Below are 23,352 nucleotides of genomic sequence, written 5' to 3'. Positions count from 1 at the left end.
TTAAGTGTGAAAATGTACCCAGTCATATAAATGATCATTTAAAAGCATGAAGTGGCTATTTTTCTCTTTAATGAGTTGTGGCCATAATTGGAGCTGTGCAAAAATGATCTACTGTCCAATTAATCATCATTAGAATGAACAGGATAGCGATTTCTAAAAACTAAAAAACACGTTAATATCTAGCAACACTACTACAGTAGCCTGATTCTCAAAACAAATGAGTTCAAACAGAGTTATCACTCTGAATCAGTCTGAAACACTGTCCGTGCCGTGTACAAGTTACAGCATTGGTAAAGAAATCATTTCTTTCATATTTAAAGCAACACTAAGCAACTTTTCCCTCAACGCTCCCTCTACAGGTTGGAAGCGGAATTGTCCATTACCGCTGTCGTAAATAATTTAGCCTACCGTTGTGTCACATGCACGTTATTTGTTTGGAGGCTATCCAGGACCGGCTTTGGAAATAACGATGTCCAATGACAAGGTAGAGTATGTTGCATGACTTTATGAAAGTATGAAAACGAAATAAAACATAATAATGACATTGTTTGCTATTTATTTTTGCGTGAAACTGACATAATTTTGAAACGGTCTAGCAATAGCCAGATAGGTTTACACAAGGGGAAAAAAAAGTATTGCCTAACAGTTTAGTATGTAATAGCCATTTGCATTGTCTGGGAAAATCTTGAGAATGTTATTGTAAAATGTTATTGTAGAATGTTATTGTCTTGTTTTTTGCGCGACTAAAGTTCTAAATTACGATTCATGCCTACAAGTATTTGACCTTCATACAGTTACCGTAATAAGTTCGTAATTTAGTTTCCCAGTCATATGTCCTCCATCACCAAAAATCAACTCACAACTTCACTAACTCAAGCATGCTAGCAATCAAAAACGCTAAACACAAACTAAGAATGAACAACTTTGGAAACAATCGAATATTTGGGGTGATTTTGGCAGTTATTGTCATCCTTCACTGCATTCAACTCAGAACATCAGTGGTAGAAAACGCCGTATAAACACAAACTTACGTGCTTAGCAAAATATTAGCACAATAGCTAACGCCTTAGCTAACATGAGCCAATCGATATAAAACAATCTATAATGTATCGTACACAGATTTATGCACACTGTTGGGGTGAAAAAATATTATTACTTACAAGTCCAGCAACAATGCCATGTGAGCATCAGTGTCGCATCTTGTAGCCTCCTTCAGCTCTCGTCAACGAGTGAAAGCCGGTACAATGTTGACTCTAGTTCGAGCTCTTTCTCTATCATGCTCCTGTTTTCTTTTCTTTGCTTCCTCCGACACACTCTTCCTTTTCTTTGCAGGCTCCGTCATGATGAAAATTGTTCAGGCTACCTGCTGCTAGGTATCTTCCATTTACATGTACCTGCCGAGTATGCTCCACCCAGAGAGCCTTGCAGGATGCTACACCTACCGGCTTTTGTGAAGCCTGCCGTAAAGCAAGTCACATTCGTAGTCTCATTTGAACTACAAAACCGCGACCCGACGACTCAAACTTACATAGTGCTGTTATGGCTGATAGAGGGTCGGAAAGCGAATACGAAAGTGCCGTTTCACCCTGTTATGAGTTGATGAACCACTGACATGAGTTCGGAAACATTATTTTAAGGTAAAAAAAAACTACTTAGTGTTGCTTTAAGAAAAATGGAAATATAAGACTGAAATAAAACTAAAATATACCTAAATCAGAATCAAATCAAGAGCCTGAAGCGGGGTTTCCATCCAAAGTTGCGAATTTATATTATGCACAAAATTGGAATATTTATAGCATAAGACATTTGCGAATAAGCACCGTTTCCATCCAACAACTCAAATAGAACAAATTCATCACTTCTGGCACTATATTTAACTAAGGAAAGTAGGAGAAGCCACTGAATATATATATATATATATATTTTAAATATAATAAATAACTTGCGCCTCAGAGTGAGCAGATAAAACACAATAAATGCGATCACTGCTTTCGGAGGTGAATGCCTGCTGTTTGGGAACGCAGAAAGTCGTGTAGTCATTTTAGGAGGCAATTATACAGAAATACTTTGATGACAGATCTGCTCTGGCATTTCAGAATGACCATAACAACATTTAAGATTCTGTGGAACAAGACCGGTCCACTGGATAGTTTCATAGCGCAAAGTGCATGACTTTTTTTTATGCGTATGGAGGAATTTATTAGGCAAATGTGTGTCCATCTCCCATTTTTCGCATTAACTCTTTTTCGCACAAGTCAAAAACCAACTTAAGCGAATATTTCAACAAGAGCATTAAAACAGGATGATGGAAAGATAGCTTGTGACACAAACAAAGTGAATCATGAAATTTCAAAAAGTATCAATAACCAGCCCTACAAGCACAATCATTCTTTTCAATTAAATAAAGTAAGCGGATAAAACTCGGCTATGTCTTCTTAGTCATACTGGATGCTGTGCTCGATTTAAATGCAAAAGCTCCAGATTCCAAATTCTGTGGAAATAAAACTAAAAACCACTGGTTTTGGTATATTTATATTAATAAACCAAAACCAGTTATCAGTATATCAAAACCGGGAAAATATTGTACTTCCTCAAACTTAGAAGTGCAGCATGATAAATGCCATTTTTTTTAAGTGCCCCTTATGGATTTTTTTAAATTGCCTTTCAAGCTGTGTATAATGTAGCTGTATGTGAATGTAAACAGTCTGCAAAGTTGTAAAGCTGAAAGTGCATCATAAATAAACGTGTCGTCTCTCAAAAGAAAGAGTCACCTCTGAATTGCTTAAACAAGTAGTTTTATTTCACACATCACAAGTTTCCATATTTGCATAATGCCTGTCTACAACCCATGAAAACTTTAACCACTCTCAAGCACTGTGGGTCATCTGTATGGACAACATAATGTCGAGAAGGCATTGTTATGACTGTTTTTGCTGTGAGAGTGAATTCAGTTTATTTTCACTTCCAAAGGATGAGCCTGTGAGGAATCAGTGGTTAAAACTCCTCCGAATCACAACTTGTAAGTATGATTAATAATTGTTGCTTTAATGTTGGGGGGTGGGGGGTGGTCCAGGGGCATCTAGATCATACCGAAAAGGGGCACACTGGTTTTGTTCGGCTATCGCATATACCATTGTTGTTTGGGTTTCTGACATGTGCTAAAAGCAGTAGACCAATCACAACAGACTGGGTCATCGGACCAATCAGAACAGAGTAGTCTCACACAAAGGTGGGGTTTGGCAAGATGAATCTTCAAACTAATTGCAAAAATTATGAACCTTTTAAAGCATAATAGTGGCACTTTAAATACATATTATTTACATTTAGTCATTTAGCAGACACTTTTATCCAACGCGACTTACAAATGAGGACAATGGAAGCAATCAAAATCAACAAAAGAGCAATGCATTGTAAGTGCTATGGCAAATCTATTGAATTAGGCAGGTCATTCCACTCACCAAGAGGGAACATTTAAGGTAAAAGTCTGTGAAAGTGATTTTGTGCTTCTTAGGGATGGCACAATAATGCGCCGTTTACTTGCAGAACGTAAGCTTCTAGAGGGCACATAAGTCTGAAATAATGAATTTAGGTAAAGGGGTGCAGAGCCAGTGGTGGTTTTGTAGGCAAACATTAATGCCTTGAATTTTATGTGAGCAGCTATTGGAAGCCAGTGCAAATTGATGAAGAGGTGTGACGTGCGTTCTTTCGGCTCATTTAAGATTAATCTTGCAGCCGCATTCTCGATCAATTGTAAAAGTTTGATAGAACTGGCTGGAAGAATTAATTATAAATTAATTTATATTAACACATATTTGAAAAACAGGGCATTTCAGGCATATAGTAAAAAGTAAGAAGTGCTAAACAAATTTGACTTGACTCCATCGACTTTCTTACTTTCTCTGCCTTGGCATCCACAAAATGATGGAAACAAAATTGACTGTAGCAAATGACACCTATTTTTACAGCCAACAGCGCTGTGTACCAAACCTGCCAAGGAACAAGGAACCGTGTGTATCTTGAAAAATGACACTGTAGGCAAAGATTTATAATCAATGTAATGATTTCATATCTCAAGTTCAGCATTTCCACACATCACACTGCAAGTAATAGTGTGAAAATGATTACCAAAAGTAGCACCATAGTACAACAGTGAGAAGTCCGTAAGAATCAAAGCCACTGCCAAAAAACACCCATCAGATAAGCATGGTCAAGCTCTCCGTAACACACTCAGAAACACATTTAACATTACGAAAAGCAGCCCTATTCCCACAAACACACTGATCTGTGGCTACATTAATCATTAAAGCAACAACTGTCACATGATACGACTTATCTGTGCTTTAAATAATGATCCTCCGTGTGCGGCACTGCACAGACAGTGGCTGGCCATGAAAGCTTTCATCACAGTGATGAAATGTTCTTCGGTTGTACTGTGGCAGCAGGGCAAAACAGAGCTTTAATCATTCATTTACTTCTCTCTGGAAATACATATCATATTTACTCCTTAAAAGCAGCTATCGATGTTTGTCTCGCATGTCGCTGCAGCAGTTCTTAAATTCAGGGCCACGCAAATATGTTTAGAGGTCACTTTCCAATGTCAAACTGCATTATCACTGAAAGCACACACAGACCTGACTCTGGTTATAATTACATGGAGAGTTTGAGTGTGCGTAGGGATAAAATAGCCCTGATAATGTCCTCGCCATATCTCTGTTTGAAGCTAAACATATTCCATTTCACAATGACTTCGGGGAAGAATATATTTTTTATATGAAGTAACCTATAGAGTAGGACTCAATCTGAGTCAAGCCTTTGCAACAGTACATATGCATCACTCACAGCAACCCGAGCTGTATTATGCTTAGCAGTAATGGTCGCTTGCAGGTTGATATGGAAGCGGTTAAAAATCCTCCCAACGGTCCTCATTATTGCCATTGTTTGGAGCCATAAGGCACAGCAGCCCAGAACAGTGTCCCAAGCTAGCTGGAGCTCATTGTACACCATTTCAAGAGACATATTTTCATAACTCACATGTTCTTTTCATTCAATTCTGCTGGTCTTTCTCCCTCTATCACTCACTCGCTGTTCTAGGAGACAGACTGGCACCTCTTAAAAAGGTTAAGCAGTGCTTTTGAGTTTCAGGGGGATAATGCAAGCTGATTGCTGAACACTTACCACAATGCCATTTTATTGCAGAAAATGAATCCTAACAATACAGGTTCAAAGCAGACATGTGGTTGGAGGCCAGGTTTATTTAACACATATTTTTTTAAAATGTACTTAAACGTCTGCACAAAACGCTACAGAAGCAGACGGACTCACCATTTCTTTTGAGCTTTTATCATTTTTAACATTTTTTGTCTTCATTTTAAATGGTCCTGCGGTGTGACAAATTACTTAAAGTACTAACTCATAAAAGCTTTGAATTAGCATTAAAACAATTAACATAGAACTTCACATGTCACACCTCAGGTTATCTTAGCTTCCCAAATGTGTTTCAATTTCTAATCATTTGCATCATCATTTTTTGTTTCATTCATCACAGAAACTGTAAAAATGGTTAGATGAAATGCACTATCCATCTCCCAAGGAGAATGCAGCCATTAATAATATTTGTTGTCTTACTTAAAGTCAGAAATAGTGAAAGATCTTTTCTTTCGTATTGCCATGTACATCAGAGTAAAAGTGATGAAAAAAATGCAGGGCGGTGACTTTAATCCATCGGTTGTTGATTAGATGGAGGCAGATCTGAATGTGAGCTTGCAGTCAATTCAGAAAGAGGTGGAGTTTAAGCGGACAGAGGTTGAGTTATGACATTTTGAAAATAAAAATGCACAAATAAATTGTTTACCTGTCAACTTTAAAGAGCATTGAAATCAGATCACATTGACCCAGATTTCTCATTTTTTCACATCAACACCACATTTCAAAATAACAATTAGGGGTGAGCAGGGCACAACCTAACGCGGGGTTAATTGTAACACGCGTGGTTTAAATATTTCCACACATGCTAGCATAACCAAATTTACGGTGTTTACTAGTTGCCATAGCAACACTATGCAGAGAAAAAAGAGCGCCAGAATTCAAAAGCCTTTTGAAGATATCGCTGAATATTTATTTTACCATAGTAAAAGTACATTTCTGGCTGAAGTAAACTTTTCATTTCAGTTTTTAATATTAATTTAAAATTAGACAAATCTGCTATTATTTTAATCTCCAATTTGTTATTTATCAGTTTAGATAGTTTATTAATGCTTCGCAAACCAGCAGAAGACACTAAGCTGTTTTAAACTCCAGTCGCGCAGATGGGGAAAGATGTAACACTGTGTTACAATATTCCCCGCTGTTATTAAACTATGCTATTCTGTGACATTAGCGGTGCACTTTACACGACTTACTTCTAAGGATTTTGATAAGATACCTCAAGAAACAGGTGAATAAAGGCTGACAATCAATGTTTAATGTTCAGAAGTTATTATTTCAAGTAATGTAAAGCATTTTGGCTCGTTTATGTGTGTCGTGTTCTATGAGAGCTGTGTGTGGAGGAGTGGAGTGTTCTTCTGAATGTCTAAATGTGTTTCATCTATCTGTCCACATTGTTTTGAACTAGTGTACAGCTGTGTGTTGCGATCAAAGCCGTTCAAAGCATTGTTGCGATGTGTTCATTTTCAAACTCCAAAATTCGATTATTTTTATTTTTTTTTAAAAAGTCATTACTTCATTTGAAAAAGTTAACACATGTATTTTACTGACAAAATATTTTAGTTTGTTGTGTATATTTATTTCATTCGATCAGATAACATTTTAATCTGTCATATGGTCGTGTTACAACGTGTCCCTCAGATGTTACAATGTACCCCACCTAGGGGGCATGTTGTTACGTTTCACTTCCTTTCTTTTGAGGTAAATAACGAAAAACGTATACACTGTAAATGTGAAACAAAGCGATATATTTGTACTAGACAAATGTGAAAATAATGTGGATAAATGTTGTACTCTGAACCCCAAGTGGATTTACATAACCCGCGAAATTCAAAAAGTGTTAGGTTGTGCCCCGCTCTCCCTTACCTCCTCTTGCTTGTCTTTAGTCATAATCTTTTAAACATATGATGGAGCCTGCTGGCTGTTTAACTGTCACATAGTGTAACACTCTCGTAGTAGTTAAGGATATGGATATACAAGATCTAAGCCTTACAGCCCTTGCACGGCCTATGCTCATTTTTTATTCTCTAACTTTTTATGGTCTCAATTCATCACTGTCCTCTAATCTAAATGTGGTGTACACTTGTGAAGAGGGTGTTTGCTGCCAGCACTTCGCCGCTGGGAAAAAAACGCGAGACGGCTCTCCAGAGTCTCTTTACTCTCGTATCTGACCACAAGAACCAATTATCTCTAAAATGTCCAAGTCTGAGAACCAAGCCATTTCTTAAATGCATTGGTGGTCTCAGATTCAGACACACTCAATGTTACAGATGTAGAAACCACTGAGCAAAGCACAATAGTGGACTATTTTACCACATGTCCATAAAGCTGAACGATCAAACGATCACTGGCTTACCAGATCAATATTGCTGAACTGCCTGAAATACCATATTTCTTAAGTTCTAAATATTTAAACAGAAGCAAACTACTTTTGAAATTATTTCAGCAACTATTGGCCTGGCTGGGCATTTCAAATAAACTAACATGCATACAGTAAACAATAACATTGATATTCATAATAAGGAGAGCAAAAGCTCAAAGCAATTGTTTAAACCATTGTAATCATGGTTGAAAGTTGCATGAGATGAAAGCTAGTTTTAATAGGTAAGAGTACTGGTGGGTATCTATAGAACAATCGAGAGAGAACACCCATTAAAATGAACATCATTTCACTAACAGTAAACTAACATGCATACAGTAAACAATAACATTGATATACATAATAAGGAGAGCAAAAGCTCAAAGCATTTGTTTAAAGTAAACCATTGTAATCATGGTTGAAAGTTGCATGAGATGAAAGCTAGTTTTAATAGGTAAGAGTACTGGTGGGTATCTATAGAACAATCGAGAGAGAACACCCATTAAAATGAACATCATTTCACTAACAGTGAAATTGCACTCCATTCTATGGAGCGGCATGCTGACTCTTAATACTTTTTAAATTGATTTTCATATAGAACTCCCGCGGGGGGCAATTCCATTTCCATACGAGCTTGTGTGGCACTCTATTCACTCAATTAATCGCATAATACGATCAATTTCTGCACCAAGAGAAGTCACACGCCAGCGTGTTCTTATAAGAACAGCTTAGTGTTTTAGCCTTTTTATAGCACACTCCAAGCTCAGTTACATAGTGTAAAAACACAGAAAACATGGCTGGAGAAGATGGCAGCATTTTTGATGTTATCCCCTGAACCACAGGAGGGCTAAGGGTAGCACTGTAATTTCACAAGTCCGCCCAGAGCTGGTGATATACAATACAGCAGAACCCTGTAATTGTGTTTGAAAGTGACATAGAGATACAAAGAAGAGAGAATTCTTATCATTTGAATTATCAGCAGGAATATTTTAAGAATTCCAAATTGTCATTCTGTTATTGACTATAAAAATATCAGAATATCTGAAAAATTATTCAGGCTTTCCTATTAGTTGTTCAGATGTCAAAATGCACTAAATGTTTCAATGTATTCTAAATGAAGAATAATTGTATAAATAAAATAAAAAGAGTTAAGATAGGTAAGGATTAAGGTAGGTTCAAGCTAAGGTTAAAAAAGTTAACTATTCAAACTGCTGTGAAACAATATTTATTGTAAAAATGTGCAATACAAATGAATTTAAAATGTTTCTCTTTAATTTTATACATTTAGCATTACTTTAACAGTGGAAAGGAAAAAGATGCACCTAATACAAAATTAATGTATAATTTCCAGATAATCTTTTTAATAAACAGTAATAAATCTAAATCTAAATTTTAAATATAGCGCAATTTTACATTAAAATATGTGACCCTAGACCACAAAACCAGTCTTAAGTAGCACAGGCATACTTGCAGCAATAGCCAAAAATACACTGTATTTTTTATTTAATGCCAAAAATCATTAAGATATTAGGTAAAGATCATGTTCCATCAAGATATGTAGTAAATTTCCTACCGTAAATATATGGAATTTAAGTTTTGATTAGTAATATGCACTACTAAGAACTTCATTTAAACAAATTTAAAGGCACTTTTTTGCACCCTCAAATTCTAGATTTTCAAATAGTTGTATCTCAGCCAAATATTGCCCTATCCTCACAAGCCATACATCAATGAAAAGCTTATTTGTTGTATAATTGTGACCCTTCTGGCTGGTTTTGTGGTCCAGTGTCACTTATACTACCTTTTAAAAGTTTACGGTTAGTAAGAAATTTAACATTTTGAATTTTAATGTGTTGGGAGAATTCTATCTTATGCTTACAAAGAATGGATAAATTTAATCAAAATTACCATAAAAACAATTTGTTAATTAATTGACTGTTTTCTATTTTGCCCTAATGTATTTTATTCCTGTGATGGCAAAGCTAAATTAATTTTCAACAGCCATTACTCCAGTCTTTATTGTCACATGATCCTTCAGAAATTATTCTAATATGCTGATTTGGTGCTCAAGAAACATTTACTATTATCAAAATTGTAATAGCTGTGAAGCTAACTAATTTTTTTTCACATTCTTTAGTGAATAGAAAGTTCAAAACATTTAAAATTTATTGCATAATTTAAGGCGTCAGTCATGATATCCAGAGATGTTAATATTTTGAAACAATGAACACTGTCACACTTGCATGAGAAAAGATAACATGAACAGCTCAAGTGATTTACCACGATTCAGTATGGTTAAGTCATAGAAAGGCTACATTTTACTTCCACTGACTTTGATTGTGTTTGTATTTATCTATTTATGTTTTCTATGCCCTAATATTACCCTTCACAGAATGCTATCTGCATTTTTAAACTTTCATTAAGACATTATTTAGCATGTATTTTAGTATATATTCTGCTTTCCTCATGAAGGCCATGGTGAATATAGGTTTCACTTTTGAGATTGCATTTGGTCCCCACAATGTAGGCAAATCCTGACCTGCACACACACACACACACACACACACACACACACACACACACACACACACACACACACACACACACACACACACACACACACACACACACACACACACACTTTCATTCCACTCATTTACAGCCACATCCCACAGAAATACCCTCAGAGAGGATGTTACAGCATTCTAATCAAAACACTACACATTCACACTCACATACGGCATACAATTCCAGGGCATAAATCTATTAATGCTCCACTGTTAGCATTCATTGGGAGATTTGGAGGAATCCCTTCATTATAGCACTTAACACCTCGAAGGACTATGTCCACTGAGACCAGCACTGCACACAATTTATCACCGGGAGCTTCAATGAAACTAGACACACACACACACACACACACACACACACACACACACACACACACACACACACACACACACACACACACAAACAGTGCTATAAGCCAACCTACAATAACAAAGACCTGAGAGCCAAGAGCTGGAGTACTAATGGATATCAGCACAGCAAATTGCTCTCCCTCTCTGAAGACAATCCAACAATCCTGCAAACAAACAAAAAAAGCAAGTCAAAAGACAGTACAGCCTTTTTGAGACATTAGAGGCCAGCTATGAAAAGAAACAATCCCAGGCCACCAAGACTTTAGCAACAGCCCTAGAGGTGCACCATCCAAGGGGCAGGTGCTGTGCACTGATGAAATTCATGAGAGAACACCAAGCTAAATTACAGTTTAACTGACATCACACGCTCACTCTAACAAGCCTATATCATCAAGGGATTTCACTGATGATAAACTGATGAACAAGCCAAGGTTCACTGCAACTGTCAGTCACAAAAATCTTCCTAAGACAACAAGAGAAGCACTAATTACCAAAGGCTTCTCAGTGGGATGTGGTTGTGCTAAAAGAGTGGCATCAAAATGTGACTGCTTGAGAGGTACTTGGCTCAAATTAAAAGTGGCTGGCGTGCAGTTACTTAAGGTACTCTTAATAAAATTCTTAATAAATAAAGTATATACATCTGACACAACTTTGCCCGAGGCAAAAAAAAAAAAAAAAGTTTAATATTTTAAAACTAGCATAGGGGATTTTAATTAATGCCTGTAATTTGAATCTTTTGACCAAGAAAAAATCATTCATTGGCAATTTCTGCAGGTTGGTGGAGACAAGTTAAGTGTCTTTTTGTGTCATGAATGAGTCATTGAATCATTCAAGGGTTGTTCACACTGGCAGCGACACAGCAACCGGAGGTTATTCATTTTCTAAGCGAGGCATGAGTCAATTTATGCAAAAGAGCAGCAACAGATTCGGCACCTAACGTTGGGAGCCCAGCAAGTTATCCTGCACCTGATACAGGGAAAAATGGGAACAATTACTACCAATAGTACAGTGTGTGAAAATCTGCGACTTCCATTGATTTAATCACTGCCTGTGTAAATGGGACTTTGTTAACATTTGTTCTTGAGTGAATCAAGTCTTATTATCCTTGTATCAATCTACATAAAGAGACCACATAATAATAGCCTACAGGTTCAATTATATAATGTCACGAGTAATTTTACAGCATTCTTAATTCTTCAGCGCATGAAAAACGAAAGAAACGACATGCCTCTTGTTAAATCTGTCAGTGAATATTCAACTGAGATGATTCGTTTATCCATTGCACTCAAGAACAATGTATCCCAGTTCATTCATGAAAGAGATGTTCCTTCACCAGAATGCACTAAAATTGTATTTGCTTGCTCTGTATTGTTAAAGGAAGGTTAGCAGTGAAGTTTTTCAGATGGGATTTGGGAAAGATCTGTTAACGAACCACCACTTTTAACACGAATAAGTGCACCTGAAAAGCCTATTATGGATTTCAGTTTTGTATAATTTTGCTTATATTTAACATGAATGTTTATATGCTTTTCATTTTTATCACTTCAAACTGCATATGTGCAAGTACCTTTCTACATAGGACTTCTGTATTATAGAGGGTTTGCACTTACGTCATGGTTTGGTCAGTTACCCGGATGTACCATCATATTGGAAATACTCGGATGTAAACAACAACATTAAATGGTTAATATACCATGTAAAACAAAAACTTTTGGAAGCTGCTTAATCATAAAGAGAAGGACTTAGTAAGCAGGAAAAGGTGCAATATTTTGACAAACTAAAGTTAACAGGTGGTAAAGACACATACTAGCAGTATTAATTAAAGATATTAGTCTAATATTTCACCTTCCTGAACATAAATGATAAGAACAAACATAAATGTTGTCAAGATTCTTGCATGGGAATCCTGGTTCTGTGGCCAACCACAAACACCTTTTGTTCCTCAGACATATTTTGGCACACTTCTCCTTGATTTGTTACAACTTTTGGCAGTCTATAGTACTCCAAATGTTTTTCCCGGTCTGACCGATTAGTACAGCCCAAAACATAATGATTATTGAGCATTTTCAGCAGCAAAAATCAGCTTAATTTGCAAGTTCCATTCGGCTCAGTGGCATTGTTTACGTTCAGTGCCACCAACTCTGCTTAAAAAAAAAAACAGCTAAAATCAGCCTAGGCTGGTTGGCTTGTCTTAGCTGGTTTAAGCTGGAAGTAGCTGGTCTCCCAGCCTGGCCAGGCTGGTTTTAGCTGGTGGTTTTCCAGCCTGACCAGCCTAGCCAAGCTGGAAAAGTGGCCAAAACCCCTCTAAATCCAGCCTGCTGACCAGCTATGACCAGCTAAAACCAGCCAACCAGCCTAGGCTGGTTTTAGCAGTTTTTTTTCACCAGGGAATATGGCCGATTGATGACCCGTGGAAAACAATGAAATTGAAATTCAACAATAAATTAATTAATTAATTAATTTGTAAATCATCATTCACAACAGACTTGTTTGACAACGCCATGTTTCCCATGTGACACACGTCTTCTTTGGGAAAAGAACAGCTAAAACCAGCATAGGCTGGTTGGCTGGTTTTAGCTGGTCATAGCTGGTCAGTAGGCTGGTTTTAGAGGAGTTCTGGCCACTTTCCCAACCTGGTCAGGCTGGTCTTAGCTGGGAAACCACCAGCTAAAACCAGCCTGGCCAGGCTGGGTGACCATCTGAAAACCAGCTAAGACCAGCCAACCAGCCTAGGCTGGTTTTAGCAGTTTTTTTTTTTTTTTTTTTTCAGCAGGGTTCCCAATGTCACAACTTTGCAACTGTTTTCATCTAGAATTTTTCCTGCTTGAAAATGTGCTCAAAGCGTCAAGTTTGCAGGCCGCAAGTGTGTTCATTTATTCATTAATTCATTGTATTTATACATTGGACCTACATTGTCATATTTTTTCACCAATTACCGCCCCAAAAATAAATAAATAAATAAAATAAAATCACTCAATCGAACATACTTCAGTTGTTCTAAATAAACACGGGATCTCCTCCAAACAACGCAAGACACTTTATGACCATTTCAGCTCTTACTGTAAAAACTGTAGTGTGAAACCAAGTTCCATATGAAAATGCACTCACAAACTGTCATTTTGTAGTGGGAAAGCGTGGGATTTACAGCTTGACTAGCATGTCCGCTAGCCTCGCTCTGACTTAGACCTGCATTGTGTAAACAAAAGGGAGTTCTCTGAAGTTGGATGAAGACTAACCGTCATTTAGATCCGAGGAACGCTCTGGCATCCAACGATTTCCCACTAGATTCATTCCATTTCTGTCTTGGCACACATCGGTAGTAGAGCTTGTTGATGGTGGTCGCGCTTCCTAAACGGGTTAATATGTAGCGCTCTACCCCCACCTGCCGTCGCGTGAGAAGTACCAGTCTCTAAAATACATACACGCTTCACAAGACTTTGGCAGCTGATGTTCAAGTTCAAAGACGCACTTGAGTCACTAGAGCCGTGTTTTAAACTACATACATCCACTGATGTGTGTTCATGATTGACATCTGTACAAATCCCTTATAAATGCAACCTTTATTTTGGTTGTAAAAATACCAAAATAAAAAAAATAACTATTTCACTCTGCACTCTGCTACTGTAAGTGAATCGTTTTAAAAATGTGTGTGCATACATCCTTCATTTACTTCTCATTCATGTACTTCTGTATATATCCAAATTACAAGAAATGCATACACAACCAGTCATTTTTACTTTTCCCCCCACATAAATCCCGATACAAACCGATCCATATATGTACATGTAAAAAGTTGCTTTTTGCCTGAGATTACGATCAAATGCAATCCATATCTAAATCTAGCAAACGCCAGATCTCCTCCAGACCACCTCGAGAACCGTCTGCAAGAATTCTCACGAGTCTCTGATAATAAGTGCAAACAGAGAGGCTTTGCAATGTTAATAAAAGGTAAGCTTAATCTATCAAAAGAAATGTTTTCTCCAAAGGGACGTGCCCAAACTGCAAAGCAGCACACAACAAATCCGCCCCACTCCTCGTACGTCCCCCTCATTCAGAAAGACCCCTTCAGTGCAATATCCTGGCTGAGAGCAAGTCTATTTTCTCACACTTCTCATTTTCATGCTCACAATCACGCGTCCATACCTTGACTGCCACCGACGAGCAATCCGAGGAAACAGAGGACGGTCCGAATCATTTTCAGCAGGTCCTGATGGACAGCGGCCAGTGCTCGAAGTGAGTTGAACGGACGCTGGACGCTGGTTCTCCCTCTCCGCGCGTGTCAGTCGCTGGCGCGCACGAGCTCGCTCACTACTCACTCGCTCACTGTCTGCCACAGACGGGATCTGTTGAGGAGCTGTAAGCAGCTGCCTCAATGCAGTACTCTTTCAAATGCGCCGAACCAGCCCAACCTACCAGCAGCAGTGCATCGCGGCAGGTAGAAACCAATGCCCATCATCAATTCAGTCATTGATTCCTGAGCAGCCGCACATAAACAGTGAGGTCCTGAAGTCTCAAACTACATTAAAAATCGAAGTGTTTTTTTTTTTTATTTTGAAAAAGGAATCAAAGAAATTTTGTTTTAAAACATTTAAGATATTATACTGAAATATTTGTTAAACATTTAGCAAATATTCCAGACACTTGTGACACTGATCATTGGGAACGCTTCTAATAAATCTCAAGGTTATCTTTAGGATTTTCTCAAATCCTTTTGCATTTGTATTACAGTTTTGTTGAATACATATAGCAGATCATCTGATGAAAATGATTCTGTGGTAAGGTAAATACTACAGAAAAAAATAATTTCTAAATGAAAAAGAAATAAAAAAAAGTTAATTTTGTTACATCTGGAGTTTTCCACTCATGACACATTCATACTCAAAATTGATTCACAGAATGTTACCATCATTGTGTATTTTGTACCAAATACTGAAGTCTCTGTGTTTGAGTAAGAGCCACATTACTAGTCATGTAAATATGGAATATACATGATGTCTATTGTATTATTTATTTAGAGGTTTCTGAGTAACATACAAAAAACACTATACGGACTTTCCATTGATGTATGTTAGGATAGGATGATATTTGGCCGAGATACACCTGTTTAAAAATCTGGAATCGAAGGGTGCAAAAAATATTCAGAAAATATCAAAATATTGAGAAAATAGCCTTTAAACTTGTCCAAATGAAGTTCTTAGCAATGCATATTACTAATCAAAAAATAATAAAATAATAATAATAAATAAAAAATAGGAAATTTACAAAATATCTTCATGGAACATGATCTTTACTTAATATCCTAATAAATTTTGGCATAATTTTGACCCATACAATGTATTTTTTAGCTATTGATACAAATATACCCTTGCTACATAAGCCTGGTTTTGTGTTTTGTTTTATTTTATTTTATTTTATTTTATTTTATTTTATTTTATTTTATTTTATTTTATTTTTCCAGAGTTTTGGTCACTGAGCCATTTCCCTTTTGGGTTGTTTATCTAATTCCAGACTGGAACATAATGTAACTTAAAACCCTCCAAAGACCTCCATCCAGCTGAGTTATTACATCAAGCTACATTCATTAACTTGCTCCCCTAAGGTCCACTTGGTGTTTGGAAGTGGGGTGCACTACTTTTTTATAATGAAAAATTAAGGTGTAGAACTGTAAATGAGTAAAAACACCATTTTTTTGTGTCCCTATTGACAGGTGTGACTCATAACTCTGCATGGGTCAAAACATGGTAGGCCTACTGGGGTCACTAGCTTAAACAGAAAAAACCCCCCACCAATTTAACATACTGCATTGCATTTCTCCATTTCATAATTCCTTTTTTTATTTACTCCTTGCATCACATGCATAAATTTACACACACACACACACACACACACACACACACACACACACACACACACACACACACACACACACACACACACACACACACACACACACACACACACACACACACAAAATGGCAAGAAAAATATATGCGACTTTAAAAATACCTCCATTTCACCTTGACATAACACATACTCCCTGCAGAGAGGATGAGATTCTGGAGGAGAGGCTTAGTGTATGTTTAGGTAAAGCATGGCTATGGTTCTATTTACCGGCAGCTTAGTGATGTTTGTTTATCTAAGGAGATGTTGCAGGCACTGTCATGGAAAAAAGCTGTTGCATTAACATGGAGAGGAGCTGAGCCATGGCAGTGAGCCACTTCATACAAATCTGGAGAGAACGGCATTCATTTCAGGGCAAATTCTGTCAAATATTGGTTTCAAAACAGATGATTCCAGATCGAATTTTGTAGGCTCATCTATAATGTACAGTTAGTAGAGTCTAGCAAAAGTGTCAAGATTTAAATACAAACTCTAAGCTACAAATAGTCCCAGTAGTTGAAATGCTATTAAAGTCATAAACAATGCATTGTTGGGTAATTTATTGGAGAAAAAGCTAAAAAGCAGAAACTTCACTCCACAATGCAAATATAAACTTCTCTGACAAGTGTGATTTTTATTTTCTTTATTTCCATAATGTTTTATATCAAATTCCTAATCCCACTTCATTTGTGCTTTAAGGTGCAAGAATTTTGCAAAAAGAAAAGTCGTTGAGTGCAAACAATCACCTTCCACTTTGATAACAAAGGCCTATTCATAGAGTTCCTAGGCTGTAAGGTTTGCAGCTGAGTCTGAACTGATAAGAGTCAGCTTTGACTCCGTAATAATGTCTGAAAAATGTCCTCAAGGCTGGCGTCCCACTACTTCAGTCAGCTGAATAGCCATGTTTCTTTTAGGATCTGAACAATTTAATTTATCTCAAGCAAATCTTGTCATTCTGTTTCATGGATGCTTTCTGATCCATTTAGAACATAAGAGGGGAAACATAATTTATAAATCAGGAACAATTTCAAGTAGCAAATGGCGACTTAAAAGATAAAAACTGTTCTTTATTTATAGCTGCATGGTCCACTTCTGTTGGGACGCATGATGTTGATCTTATAATGAATCACATTAATACTAATGAGATACTTTTTTTTTTTTTTTTTTGCAATCCTTCTGAACAGTAATATACACAATGACAACTATTCCAATTATCTATGAACATATGTTGAATGACTTCTTTCATTTCCTGAAGGACTGATTGAAATGGACAGAGCCAAATGCATATTTGGGTGTGATAGATTCAACAGTTGTTTTCCAAATGAAGTTATTATGCTTATTATGCTTAAAAGCTCCATGATGAAGAGGAAAACCTCTCAATTTCAAGCTTGTCTGCCCCTGACAGACACAACACTTTGTAACTCTCCAGATAACATCATTAATGATTCTAAGTGGAATGAATACTTTGTCACAGTCAAATGCTCAGCATACAAGTCACATAAAAGGGGCTTTAAACAGGACGCTGAGACACACAGACAGTGTAGATATGAGATTAATGACTCAGGGAGAATGAGAGTCTGTGATTGAGGTTTCCTGCGTATCGCAGACCAGTTCAGAGCGTTTTCTATGCCTATGTCTGCCTCAAACAGAAAATCATAAAATGGAATACAGGCACTTCCTACATGTTAGACTATCCACTTTATTTTTCAATGCGGAAGTAAACTGTTTTCTGGTAATGTGTGAGACTTCCGGTTCATAAACCGCCGTAGGGAAATAACAAAAAGAATAAAAAAGTGCAATAAGCTGTAAAACTGTTTGCACCACAAACTATTGTGTTCATAATTAAGATAATACATTAAAATAATATGGCAAGATACACCAGTTTGCAATATTAAGCTGCAAAACAAGCTGTTTTGTGCAGCTAAAAATAAGCCTGACACATTGCATTTACAAATCGCCACATGGATATAGTGGATAAATGGTCCAAAATACAGAGGTGAAAGCAAGTCAAAAATGTTGATTTAAGATTAACCCTCCTGTTATCCTTGGGGTCAGTTTGACCCCATTCAATGTTTAACGTATGTACATATATAATTGACTTTTTTTTTTTTTTTTGCTTCAGATTGAATGACTTTTCCTAATTTAATGGGGAAAACTTGGTAAACATAAAATTAACATGATATTATTATTTCCATGCCCTGTACACATTTTGTCACATCGGTGTTCTTTGGGGTCAATTTGACCCCAGGGTCTTTTAGCTGTATAAAACATAAGAAATATAAAAAATTTACACACATTTGTTTTGGGTGATATTGAGGTCACTATAACATGCTATGATTTTATAATATGCACTATAATTTTATATGTTAAGTATAATAAAAATAAAAATAAAAACTAACACAACCATACCTGTAGTATTGTGAGAACCACTGTCAATTGAATTGCTCTCTCAATTGAAAATGGCCTCTAAGCAAAGGTTCTCTGTCAGTGAGATTTTGTCACAGGTGTTTGACAGTAAAGTGGGGGTGTGTGTTTCAGAGTGTTGTTAAGTAGTCAACAAAGACATTGTTGTAAATTACCTGACACTAACCTTTTAGCAAAAAAAAAAAAAAAATCATATTCTGGAGGTTTTAAATTGCTGGGGTCAAATTGACCCCAGTGGAAAAAAAGTGTTAGCGGATTTTAGGGTAACAGGAGGGTTAAATGTCCTTTAAGATCAACTCCAAAATGTGCTGTCACGTTTTATGGTCAAGGTAGTGAGTGAGGCAAAGTTGAACTGAGAGTTACGAGATCACTACATACTGTAAATCATCAATGTATTTTTACATGAATTCCATGATTTAAAGCAGCAGTTTTAACCTGTTGGTTTTATAAGGGTCACAGACAAAGGGTAAAGACAATGCAAAAACATGACTATTTTTTCTTACATCAATCTACACTTCATGCACCATAATGACAGAGCAAAAACAGAACTGTCACTGCTTCATACATTTATTTAAAAAAAACTGAAATAAGTACATTGCATAAGTATTCATACCCTTAACTTAGTACTTAGCTGAAACACATTTACAGCCTAAAGTCTTTTTGGGTATGATGCAACAAGATTTGCACATCAACATTTGGCAATTATCTGTCATTCTTCGCCTCACCTTGTCACCTCTTAAGCTTGGATGGGATCTGGCAGACATTTTCAGGTTTCTCCAGAAATGTTTAATTGGGTTCAAGCCCAGGCTGTGGCTGGGCCACTCAAGAACATTCACAGAGTTGTCTATAAGCCACTATTGCTGTGTGCTCAAGGTCATTGTACTGTTGGAAGGTGAACCTCCTGCCCAGTCTGAGGTTCGGAATGCTCTGGACTAGGTTTTCATTAAGGCGATCTCAATATTTTGGTGAATTTAGCTTTTCCTCTACTCTGATGAGTCCCTCAGTCCCTACAGCTGGAAACCAGCCCCACAGCATGAGGCTGCGCTGAGCACGCTTTACTTTTGGGATGGTACTCTGCAGGTGCTAAGTGCCTGGTCTCCTTCAAACATGATGCTTGGAATTGAGGTTCATGAGACCACATAATCTTGTTTCTCACTGTCTGAGGGTCCTTTAGGAACTTTTTTTTTTTTGCAAATTCCAAGTGTGTTTTCATGTGTCTGAGGAGAGGATTGTTTCTTGCCACACCACCATAAAGCCCAGATCGGTGAAATGTTGCAGTGATGTTTGTCCTTCTGTAAGTTTCTCCTATCTGCATATATAATCATGAAGCTCAACTAGAGTGACTATCAGCTTTTTGGTCAACACTCTAGCCAGGAGGCCAGCTCTAGGAAGAGTTTTGGTTGTTTCAAACTTCTTCCATTAAGGGTAATGGATACTACATGCTTCTGTGAACCTTCAATGCAGCAGATTTTTTTTTTCTGAACTCTTCCCCAGATGTGTGGCTTGATGCAATCCTGTCTCTAAGCTCTACAGGTTTTTTTTTTTTTTACCTCAGGTTTTTGGTTTTTGCTCTGATGCATTTTCAGCTGTTAGACCTTTTATTAAGGAAAGGAAAAGGAAAGGAAAGGAGGTGAAGTGAAGCCAAGTATGGTGACCCATACTAGGAATTTGTGCTCTGCATTTAACCCATCCAAGTGCACACACACAGTAGTGAACACACACCCGGAGCAGTGGGCAGCCATTGCTGCGGCGCCCGGGGAGCAGTTGGGGGGTACGGTGCCTTGCTCAAGGGACTCACCTCAGTCGTGGTATTGAGGGTGAAGAGAGTGCTGGTTATTCACTCCCCCCACCTACAATCCCTGCCGGACCTGAGACTCGAACCTGCAACCTTTGGGTTACAAGTCCTACTCTCTAACCATTAGGCCACAGCTGCCCCTTTTAAGATGTGTGTGTCTTTCCAAATCATACCCATTCAATTGAATTTGCCACAGGTTAACTCCACTCAAAATGTAGTAACATCTACAAACAATATGACTGCTCCTGAGCTAAATTTCAATTGTCCTAAATAAGGGTATGAATACTTATGCAATGGAATCATTTAAGTTTTTTTTGTTTTTAATAAATTTGCAAAGATGTAAAAAAAAACATTTTGCCTTGCAATAAAGGTGTATGGAGTGTAGATTGATGTGGAAAAAAGTAATGTAAAGCAGTTTAAGGCAGCAACATAACAAAATGTATATCAGGTTATCATTGTGTAAAAAACTAAACGAAAAATACCTGACAGCTAAACAGTAGCAAAGTAGGATTATACCCTATTAGAGCCCTACATAATGTCACAGTCCTGTCTGTTCATCTGGTCTCCCCCTGTCATTTTGTCACCATTTGGTTGTGCCCTTGTTTGCCCTCATCCCCGTCACCTGTGTGTCATTATTAGTCATCTGTTTCACCTGTGTTTTACCTATTATCACCATTTATAAGTCTGCCTCTGTCCTTAGCACTCTGTCGGTCTTTACATTGTTTAGATATGTTACGTGTGTGGATGTTCCTGCCTGTTCTGCTTGTCACATTTCAAGATTTATATTAAATATCACGTTTGTTTGTATTCTCGTGTCCCGTCTCGTCAGTCCAGCACGCGAACCCTGACAGAAAGACCGACCCAAACAGTTTCACGGCGTGTTTCCCTGCTTTATTTTCCGGTTTGTTCTGAGTTTAGTTTTTTTTTTTTCCCTTAATGGATATCCCTGCCGTCCTCATCATCCTCCTGGAGAAGGGGAACTGCTCTCTCGAGGACCACACAAGAGACTTTGTGTACCTCGCGCCACAGACGCATTACCCGGACAGCTGCCTGTGCACGTTCTACCGTGCAGGACTCAACATCGCCACGAAAGCGCAGCTGTCCGGGGAGGGTCCTCGAGAGAGCCTCGCCGATTACATCGAGTGGGTGCTGGTGTCCAGCAGAGCTTCGTTGACCACGAAGGATGACACCAGCCCCACTCCAGACCCAGAGCCCAGCCAAACATCACCCCGACATGCAGAGTATGAGCCCGCATTCACCGCGGACGGAGAGCCTGAGCCCGGAGCGACCACAATATGGAGTGCCAATGAGCTCAAAACCTCCGACCAAGAGCGTGAGCCGACCTCTACTTCTGCGACGGTGGAGTGCTGCGTGGAGCAAGAGAGGGCGGTAGAGAGCCCTGCCCACTGCACCACCACTGGGGGTGAGCTTGAGCAACACTCTGGGGACTTAATAGACTTTTTTCGGAGCCACGGGTCTGCCTGGAATTCCCACCCACCCGCCCTCTTCTGTGTGTCTCTGGATCTGTCTGGTCTCCGCTGGTTCCGTCCAGCCGTCCTGAATCTCCATTGGTTCCGTCCAGTCGTCCTGAATCTCCGCTGGTTCCGTCCAGCCATCCTGAATCTCCGCTGGTTCCATCCAGCCTTCCAGAAACCCCGCTGTCACCTGTCAGTCCCCCTGCTCACCCTCAGTCCTCCATCTGTGCAGTGGGCTCGCCGCAGGTCTGCCAGCTTCCATCGGCGTCTCGGCTGGAGGATCCCTCATCTCCACCTCCAGCCTCAGAGTCCAGAACTCCGCCTCGGCCCTCCGACCCTGCGGCTCCACCACGGCTCTCAGCTCCCTCATCTTCAGCGTCGCCCGTCGGCCCACCAGCTCCACCGGGCTTCCTCGTCCCTCCGGCTCCGCCTTGGTCGGTTGTCATCCCGCCATCGCCTACGGACTCTACTCCTCTGGCTACGCCTCGTCGCTCCGTCCCATCGGCTCCGTTGGGCTCCTCCCTCCCCCCGGCTCCACCTCAGTCCTCTGTTGCTCCGGCTCCACCGCGGCCCTCCGGATCTCCGCCTCCGCCCTGGTCGCCAGAGCCTCTGGCTCCGCCTTGGCCCTCCGGATCCTCGGTGTCGCCCAGGATCTTCGGCTCTCCGTCTCCGCCTCGGGCTCATCCTCCACCTGCTCTGCCTCTGTCGGTCGGACCCCTGGAGTCGTCAGCCCGTCCTCCACCATGGCTCCTCCCTCCGTCGGCTCCACCATGGATCTTCATGGCTGTGGCCTGGGTCTTGCTCTGTGCCTCCTGTTTCCTCCCTGGCTCCTCCCACCTTCGTCGCCCCCCCCCCCCCCCCCCCCCGGACTCTGTTGACTTTGTTTGTTGTCCCCCTCCAGGGGTGCCGTCCTCCGCCAAAGCCTCCTCCCGCATGGACTGTTTTTTCGCCCCTCTTTTTTTTGTTGTTTCCCACGGCGCGAGGACGCACCTTTTCGGAGGGGGGTGTAATGTCACAGTCCTGTCTGTTCATCTGGTCTCCCCCTGTCATTTTGTCACCATTTGGTTGTGCCCTCGTTTGCCCTCATCCCTGTCACCTGTGTGCCATTATTAGTCATCTGTGTCACCTGTGTTTTACCTATTATCACCATTTATAAGTCTGTCTCTGTCCTTAGCACTCTGTCGGTCTTTACATTGTTTAGATATGTTACGTGTGTGGATGTTCTGCTTGTCACACTTGAAGATTTATATTAAATATCACGTTTGTTTGTATTCTCGTGTCCCGTCTCGTCTGTCC

Source organism: Garra rufa, chromosome 8 (genome assembly GCF_049309525.1).
Source record: "Garra rufa chromosome 8, GarRuf1.0, whole genome shotgun sequence".
In the NCBI taxonomy this organism is placed as follows: Eukaryota; Metazoa; Chordata; class Actinopteri; order Cypriniformes; family Cyprinidae; genus Garra; species Garra rufa.
Note: the sequence above shows the minus strand (reverse complement) of the source record.